This window comes from Orycteropus afer, unplaced genomic scaffold (genome assembly GCF_000298275.1).
Source record: "Orycteropus afer afer isolate SDZICR_OR568_19922 unplaced genomic scaffold, OryAfe1.0 scaffold00188, whole genome shotgun sequence".
Lineage (NCBI taxonomy): Eukaryota > Metazoa > Chordata > Mammalia > Tubulidentata > Orycteropodidae > Orycteropus > Orycteropus afer.
This window is the reverse complement of record NW_006921775.1, coordinates 1,414,090-1,423,613: the sequence shown is the minus strand read 5'-3', so window position 1 is coordinate 1,423,613 and position 9,524 is coordinate 1,414,090. Positions and strand designations below refer to the sequence as shown.

General features: G+C 39.6%; 1 non-coding gene across 1 annotated transcript; it reads left to right on the top strand.

Moving 5' to 3' along the window:
* Positions 1–875: 875 nt before the first annotated feature.
* LOC122150627 lies at positions 876–997 on the top strand. Its single transcript, XR_006163774.1, has one exon. It is a non-coding gene; the product is annotated as a small nucleolar RNA SNORA26 (small nucleolar RNA).
* Positions 998–9,524: the final 8,527 nt, after the last annotated feature.

Here is a 9,524-nt window from a genome sequence, read left to right as displayed (position 1 = left end):
CTTCCTTCCGAGGAGTGGCTGGTGGGTTTGAACCACCAGCCTTCTGGTTAGCAGTCAAGTGCCTTAGGCACTATGCTACCAGAGCTCCTATTTAAAACTTACAAATTATATTTTTAAATATTATAACAATGTTGAACTAGCTTTAAGAAGAGAAATTCTCATGCCCTGCCCACCTTCCTGCCTTCCCCTCCAGTAGTCTCACTACTGTAGCACAAGAGTCATTTCATTTCTCCATACTTCTCTTGAGTTGGGATCATACCCACTCATATTTTTGCCTGGCTTTCTGTGGTTGAAATAATCATGTAATCAAGTAAAGATTTCCCATGAAGGTGGATTTCACTGCTCTGTAAAGATGACTCACAAGCAAGGCATAGCTGAACAGGATTCTGGGAACTCAGAGCTGTTGACTCGGTCGGCGATCCAGAGAAGCGGAATTAGTTGCATTCCCTAAATCAGGAAATTCCTGGAGGGAGTTCAGAGAATGTCAGATTAAACAAATATTTGTTCAGTTGAACAAGGAAATATCCCTACAGCACCTGTGTGGATGTGCAAAGACGTTTCTTAAGGAATTCAAATTCACTGCCATGGAGTTAATTCCAACTCATAGAGACTCCCATTGGCTTTCCAAGGCTATAAATCTTAATGGAAGTAGATCACCCCATATTCCTTCCACAGAGGAATTAGGACTCTCAAAAGAGTGAAAGTCACACCTTTTCTTGTGCAACAGTGCTTTAAAGGAAGCTCTCGTGGTGTAGTGCCTAAGGCATTTGACTGCTAACCAGAAGGCTGGCAGTTCAAACCCACCAGCCACTGCTTGGAAGGAAGATTGGGCAGTCTACTTCCATAGAGATATTGCCTCAGAAACCCAAGGAGGGGTCACTGTGAGGCAAGATCAACTCGATGGAAGATGCTAACACAGAAGGGGACAGTAAGTGTCTATAAAACCCAGAGGAGAGACCAGAAAACTCCTCTTTGGATCCTGTCTGGAGCCACAGATGGAGGGAGGAAAAAAAAAAAACAAAACAACTCTGGATGTCAGAATACAGGTACAAATGCCAGGGAGAAAGATCCACAAAAGGAATCACTGGTGTGTGTGTGTCTGCACTTCTTGTTGAGGCTCTGGCTTCTTGACAATTTTGAATTTGAGATGCATTATGAATTAGAATATGATTTGTTTGGATTGGTTGGGGAGGCCTAATTAGAGTTTTTTTTAAAGGTAATAAATAATTTCCATTTTACAGTTTTCAAAAATTTTTTGCATGTTTTGAAAGTATTATTTTTTAAAAAAATATATAACATTGGAAGGTACACATTGACTATTGAGGAGAGGGAGGCAAATATAATTCAGGAAATTTGCTTACTATCACAACCTCTTAGCCAAAGCATCAGAGCAGAAACCTGAGGCTCAGAGTGTCAGTGCAATGCTCTTTCTACCATAGAAAGCCACCATTTTCTACAGGTGGAATGAGTTCTGTGGTTAGGATCTTTCTCCAGGCAGGCACAGCTACACTGCAGTCCTCTGTTCTCCGAGGAAGACAGAGGATTCTTGTCCTTGTAGACGCAGGAATAGGGAAGCCTACACTAAGGACCTCCTAGTCTGTGGTCATCCTGAGGAAGTAGCTGTTGTCCTCAGCTGCTTAGGGGTCCTTCCCCACAACTTTCCTCCAGAGCTCTTTTTTTTTTTTCAAGTTGGATTTTAAAAAACATATTTTTAGAGTAGTTTTAAGTTTATAGAAAATTATCAAAAAGCACCAGCTTTCCATCTACCCCATTTCTCCCTTGAATACTGCTTCTCCTATTACTGACATCTTGCATTTGTGTAGTACATTTGTTGCCATTGATGAACTAATGTTGATACATTATTATTAACTAAAGCTCATAGTTACATTAGAGTTCACTCATTGTATCATATAGGTCTATAGGTTTTGACCAATCCTTAATTTCATGTGTCTACATTTACATCATTATATAGAATTGTTTCATTACCCTGAAAAAGCCCTGTGATCACAGAATTATATTTTCAGTTTTCCCTGGGGAATATCTCCCAAAGGTGCAGGAAACTCTGTTCAACTAGGTATTCTCTCACATCCATAAAATCCCCTCTTAAGAATCAGGGTCTTAGTATGGCCAATAAAAAATTAATCACTAGTGGGGTGATTGGAAACTTCCCACCCTCAGAAATAAGGAACTTCAAAATTAAGAAGTCTTTTTTGATCAAAGACAATTTTGCCTTATTCTTCTCCAAACAAACCTCATACAAGCCTAAATCCAGAGGGGTGAGCTATTATGTAATCCAAGCTGTTCTGAGGGCCTCTGCCTATATCAGGAAACTAGAACTTTGGGTTCAATAACCACTTAAGGATCTGGAGATTAGGCTTAAAGCCTGTATGTGAAGATTTGGACCTGAGATCCTATATAAACCCAGGGTTTATACTCTCAGTTCATGAATGGACTAGAAAAGATCTGCCCATGGGTGAAGGCAGTGAGAGGGTGTGATGGTTAGGGATATATGTCCACGTGGCTGGGCATGATTCTCAGTGGTTTGGTTTGTAATCATTCTCCATTTTGTGATCTGACACGCAGCTAGTCAGTTGAAAGGGGTGTTTCCTTGGGGTTGTAACCTGCATCAAATATATAAGAATATTCTGGCAAAGCTTGCACTTTCTTGATCCTGCATCTGACTTATTGCCCTTTGACCTCTGGTTCTTGGGATATGAGCCAACAGCCTGACATTTGAATTTCAGATTTTGGGATTCAGCAAATCCTGCAGCCCAGTGAGCCAACAGCTTGCCATCTGACCTGTTAATTTTGGGCTCATCAGCACCTTACAACTACATAAGTCAGGAGCAGCCTCCAGTCTGATGCCTGACCCACAGATTTGGGCCTTGCCAGACTCCACAAATGCATGAGCCATTTCCCTGAAATATCTATCTATCTATCTATCCATTGGTTTTACTCCTCTAAAGAGCCAAGGCTAAGAAACAGTGTAAATACATATCCACACCCTGCATCTAAGTAAAAAAAGAACGAAGAAAAAACCTTTTCTGAGAAAGTGTAATCAAGCCCTGACCATTTAACTCTGTTTAAAAAGATTAAAGAAATGAATGAGAATTTAAAAAGAAGGTGAGAAAAAATCTTAAAATACTAGGCACCAATTGAGATGGTTCAACAAACATGTACAAAGTTGGAAGCACTCACACATCTATGCCAAGAAATTCAGAAGACAACTATCTAGCCAACCAACTGGAAGAGATCCATATTTGTGCCCATTCCAAAGAAAGATGATCCAACAGAATTCAGACATTATCAAACAATATCATTAACTTGACACACAAGTAAAATTTTGCTGAATTCAAAAGTAGTTGCAGCAGTATATTGATAAGGAATTGTCAGAAATTCCAGCTGGACTCACAAGAGGATGTGGAATGAAGGATATCATTGCCTGATGTCAGATGGATCTGGGCTGCAAGTAGAGAATACCAAAAAGATGTTTACCTGTCTTGTATTGACTATACAAAGGCATTCAACTATATATATGATAACAAATTATGGATAACATTGTGAAAAACAGGAATCTCAGAATACTTAATTGTACTCACAAGGAACCTGTACAGAGCCCAAGTTTGAATAGAACAAGGGAATAGATATTGCATGGCTTACAATCAGGAAAGATGTGCATCAAGGATGTATCCTTTCACCATGCTCATTCAATCTGTATTCTAAGCAAATAATCCAAGAAAGTGGATTACATGAAGAATGTGGCATTAGGATTAAAGGAAGACTCATTAACCACCTGCAATATGCAGGACTTGAAGCACTTACTGATGAAGATCAAAGCCTTCAGTATGGATTACATCTCAACACAAAGAAAACAAAAATCTTCACAACTGGACCAAGAAGCAATATCATGATAAATGGAGAAAAGATTGAAGTCAAGGATTTCATTTTACTTGGATCCACAATCAACATCCATGAAAGCAGCAGTCAAGAAAACAAATAATGGATTGTATCAAGCAAATCTGCTGCAAAAGAGCTCTTTCAAAGCGTTAAAAAGCATGCATATGGTTGGCAGACAATGTTTCCATAAGAGTATTTGTATGTGCTGTAAGAATGTCTGGGTGTATAGTAGAGCTGACAAGGGACAATGTTGTGGTGGCTTCTCGGCCACAGCCAGCTACCCTGAGGGAGTAAGCAGTTGGACCTGTGGACTCAGAACTGTCGTCACAGGGGACATTAAGCTCAATTGGCATAACATACTACACAAAAACATTGTTCTACATCCTACTTTGGTGAGTAGTGACTGGGGTCATAAAAGCTTACAAGTGGCCATCTAGATGCAACGATGGATCTCTCTGCATCTGGAGCAAAGGAAAATGAAGAAAACCAAAACCAAAGATGCATGGAAATAATTAGTCCAAGGGACTAGTAAACCATGTGATCCTCAGCCTATGTGACCATGGGACCAGAAGAACTAGACGGTTCCTGGCTACCATTGTCAACCACTCAGAGGGGAATCGGTGCAGGAGATCCTGGATAGAGTAGGAGAACAATGTGGAACAAAATTCAAAATCATAAAAAAGACCAGGTTTGCTGGTCTGATAGAGCCTGCTGAGATCCCTAAGACTATGACCCCTAGTTACCCTTTCAGGTCTGGAACTGAACTCACTCTGTGGCTTCCAGGCAAACAATAGACAAGTATATGGGGTGAACATTTACATCAGGTAGATATACTCCTTGGGGTGATCAATCATGGAAGAATAGAAGGGCAGTGTTTGCACAGGGAGATAGCTGAGGGGTGGCAGAGTGCATGGGAGGGAAGGACACAAGGAAGAGGTAACTACAGGGAAGAAGTAGGAAGAGAGCTGTTACATTGTAGGGAATTGCAGTCAAAGTCATGTGTATGAATTGTTGTTGTATGGAAAATAAATTTGGTCTGTAAACTTTCACCCAAATCACAATAAAAATGAAAATAAATAAATACAGTGTTGAAAAGCAAAGATGTCACTTTGAGGACTAATGTGGATCTAACCCAAGCCATGGTACTTTCGATCGCCTCGTATACATGTGAAAGCAGAACAAAAAATAAGGAAGACTGCAGAAGATTTGATGCATTTGCATTACAGTGTTGGCAACGAATATTGTATATACCACAGATTGGTAAAAGAAAAAACAAATCTGTCTTGGATAAAGTACAGCTGGAAAGCTACTTAGAAATGAGAATGGCAAGACTTCACCTCTCCAACATTGGTCAGGTTGTCAGGAGGGACCAGTCCCTGGAGAAGGATATCATGCTTGGTAAGTGAGAAAGTCAGCAAAAAAGAGGAAGACCTCAGTGAGATGGGCTGACACGGTGGCTGCAACAATGGGTTGAAGCATAGCCCATTGTGAAGATGGTGTAGGACTGGGTAGTGTTTCATTTTGTTGTATATAAGGTTGCTGTGAGTAGGCACCAACTCAACGACACCTAATAGCAACAGTAAGGCATATTTGAAAGGGGAGGGAAAAAAAGTCCATTGATAGTGACTCAGTTTTGACTCATGACAACTGCACATGTACAGAATAGAACTACACTCCATATGGTTTTCAAGGTTGTGAACTTTTGGAAGCAGATCACCAGGCCTTTCTTCTGAGGCACTAATGGGTGTGTTCAAACAGCCACACTTTCAGTCAGTAGTCAAGTGCTTAATATTTTCTGCTACCCAGGCACTAATTACAATGGAAGAATAAATTAATAAACTGTAGCTAGAGCTACAGAAATTATTCAAATGCAAAAGAGAAAAATAAAGAGATGATGAGAAACATAGATAATGGAATGAGAAGGTCTAACGTATGACTGATTGGAGTTACAGAGGAAAACCATGGAGAAAATGGGAGAAAGATATTATCCAAAGATAAAATGCCTGAGTAAATTTTCCAGAATTGATGAAAAATATGAATTTTCAGATTGAGAAATCATGAATTTCAAGAAAGAAAAATAAAAATAAATCAAAATCTAAGCTCTTCATAGAGAAACTGCATATCAGAGATTTTGAAAGCATCCAGAAAGAAAAAAGAGAATAACAGAGAAAAGAATAACAATTACCCTGACAGAAAATGTCTTAATTAACACAAACACACACAAAAAAGTTTTTCATTAAAAGTTAAAAAAAACAAACAAACAAACAAAAAAAACACATAATAAGGAATTTTAGGCTGGTTCTAGTGGCATAGTGCCTGAAGCATTTGACTGATAACCAGAAGGCTGTTGGTTCAAATCCACCAGTCACTCCATGGAAGGAAGATTGGGCAATCTACTTAAGTAATGATACCATCTGGGTAACCCAAGGCAGGGTCCTAGGAGTCCGATCCAACTCGACAGCAGTGAGTTTGGTTTGGTTTATTGTTAGTATAGAGCCCTAGTGATACAGTAGTTAAACACTTAGCTTGCTAACTTAAAGGTAAACAGTTTGAACCCACTACCAGCTCTGCAGGAGAAATATGAGGCAATTTTCTTCCATAAAGATTACAGTCCAAAAACCCTATGGGTAATTCTACTCTGTCCTATAGTGTTGCTATGTGTAAGAATATACTCATTTATAATAGTTTTGCTTTGTTTTTTGGTTCATTGTAGTATGTTGTTGTTGTTAGGTGCCATGGAGTTGTCTCCAACTTGTAGTGACCTTATGCACAACAGAACAAAACACTGCCCAGTCCTGTGCCACCCTCACGATCCTTGCTATACCTGAGCCCATCATTGCAACTACTGTATCCATCCATCTTGTTGAGGCCCTTCCCCTTTTTCGTTGACCCTCCTCCACTTCACCAACCATAATATCCTTCTCCAGTAAATGGTTCCTTCTGATAACATGACCAAAGTAGGTGAGACGAAGTCTGGTCATTCTCACTTCCAAGGAGCATTCTGGCTGCACTTCTTCCAGGATAGATTTGTTAGTTCTCTTAGCAGTCCTTGGTACTCTCAGTGGGAGCTCTGGTGGCATAGTGCCTAAGGCATTTTGACTGCTAACTAGAAGACTGGAGATTCAAACCCACCAGCCATTCCTCAGAAGGAAGGTTGGGCAATCTACTTCTGCAGTGATACCACCTCAGAAACCCAAGGAGGGATCGCTATGAGTCAAAATCGACTCAATGGCAGTGAGTTTGTTTTTTTTTTTTTGTTTGTGGTACTCTCAGTATTCTTCCCCAACACCACAACTCAAAAGCATAGACTCTTCTTTGGTCTTCTTTATTCATTGTCCAGCTTTCACATGCGTAGGAGGTTATTGAAAATACTATGGCTTGGGTTAGGTGCATCTTAGTCTTCAAGGAGACATTTTTGCTCTTCAGCACTGGAAACAGGTCTTTTGCAGCAGATTTGCCCAATGCAATACGCTGTCTGATGTCTTGACTACTGCTTCCATTGGTGTTGATTGTAGAATATGAAGTAATATGAAGCCCTTGACAACTTCAATCTTTTCTCCATTTGTTGTGATGCTGCTTATTGGTCCAGTTGTGAGGATTTTTGTTTTCTTTATATTGAAGTGTAATCCGCACTGCACACTGTAGTCTTCAATCCTCATCAGTAAGTGCTTCAAGTCATCCTCACTTTCAGCAAGCCAAGTTGTGTTATCTGCATATCGCAGGTTGTTAATGAGTCTTCCTCCAATCCTGATGCCACATTCTTCCTCATATAATCCAGCTTCTTGGATCATTTGCTCAGCATACAAATTGAGTTAAGTATGGTGAAAGGATACAACCCTGAGGCACTCTCTTCTTGATTTTAAACCATGCAGTATCTCCTTGATCTGTTTGAACAACATCCTCCTGATCTATGTACAGTTTCCTCATGAGTACAATGAAGTGTTCTGGAATTCCCATTCTCAATGTTATCCATAATTTATTATGATCCACACAATTGAATACCTTGGCATAGTCAAAAAAACACAAGTAAACATCTTTCTGGTGTTCTTTCCTTTGGCCAAGATCCATCTGACATCAGCAATGATATCCCTCATTCCACACCCTCTTCTGAATCCAGCTTGCATTTCTGGAAGTTCTCTGTCAATATATTGCTGTAATCGTTTTGAATTATCTTCAGTAAGATTTTACTTGTATGTGATATTAATGATATTGTTCGATAATATCCACATTCTCTGGGATCACCTTTTTTTTGGAATGGGTATAAGTATGGATCTTTTCCAGTCTGTTGGCCAGGTAGCTGTCTTCCACATCTCTTGCCATAGCTGAGTGAGTGCCTCCAGCAGGGCATCTGTTTGTTGAAACATCTCAATGGGTATTCTGTCAATTCCTGGAGCCTTGTTCTCTGCCAGTTCCTTCAGTGCAGCCTCAACTATTGGTTCTTGATCATATGCCACCTCCTGAAATGGATGAACATCAAACAGTTCTTTTTGGTACAGTGATTCTGTGTATCCTTCCATCTTCTTTTGACATTTCCTGCATCATTCAATATATTGCCCATAGAATCTTTCAATATTGCAACTCGAGGCTTGAATTTTTTCTTCAGTTCTTTCAGCTGGAGAAATGCTGAGTGTGTTCTTCTCTTTGGTTTTCTAACTCCAGGTCTTTATGTATTTCATTATAATAGATGGCTTTGTCTTCTCAAGCTGGTCTTTGAACTCTTCTGTTCAGCTCTTTTATCTTGTCATTTCTTCCATTTGTTTTAGCTACTCTCCATTCAAGGTCAAGTTTCAGAGTCTCTTCTGACATCCATTTTGGTTTTTTCCTCCTTTCCTGTTTTTTTTTAATGACCTTTTGCTTTCTTCATGGATGCTGTTCTTGGTATCATCCCACAGTTCCTCAGGTCTTTGGTCATTGGTGTTCAATGCATCAACTTTATTCTTTAGATGGTCTCTAAATTCAGGAAGGATATTATCAAGGTCATATTTTGGCTCTTGTGGACTTGTTTTAATTGTCTTCAACTTCAACTTGAATTTGCATATAAGTAGTTGTGGTCTGTTCCACAATCAGCTCCTGGCCTTATTTTGGCTGAAGATATTGAGTTTCTCCACCACCTCTTGCCAAAGATGTAGTTAATCTGATTCCTGTGTATTACATCTGGTGAAGTCCATGTGTTTGTGTTGTTGAAAAAAGGTATTTGCAATGAATAAGTCATTGGTCTCGTAAAATTCTATCACGTGATCTCCAGCGTTATTTCTATCACCAAGGCCATATTTTCCAACTACTGGTGACTCTTGTTTGTTTCCAACTTTTGCATTCCAGTCACCAGTGATAATCAACACATTTTGGTTGCATGTTCAGTCAATTTCAGACTGCACAAGTTGGTAGAAATCTTCAATTTCCTCATCTTTGGCTTTGGTGGTTGGTGCATAAACTTGAATAACAGTCATATTAGCTGGTCTTCCTTATAGGCGTATGGATATTATCCTATTACTGACATCATTGTACTTCAGGATAGATCTTGAAACAGTCTTTGTGATGATTAATGCCACACCATTCCTCTTCAATTTGTCATTCCCGGCATAGTAGATCATATGGTTGTCTGATTCAAAATGGCCCAAAATGGTCCA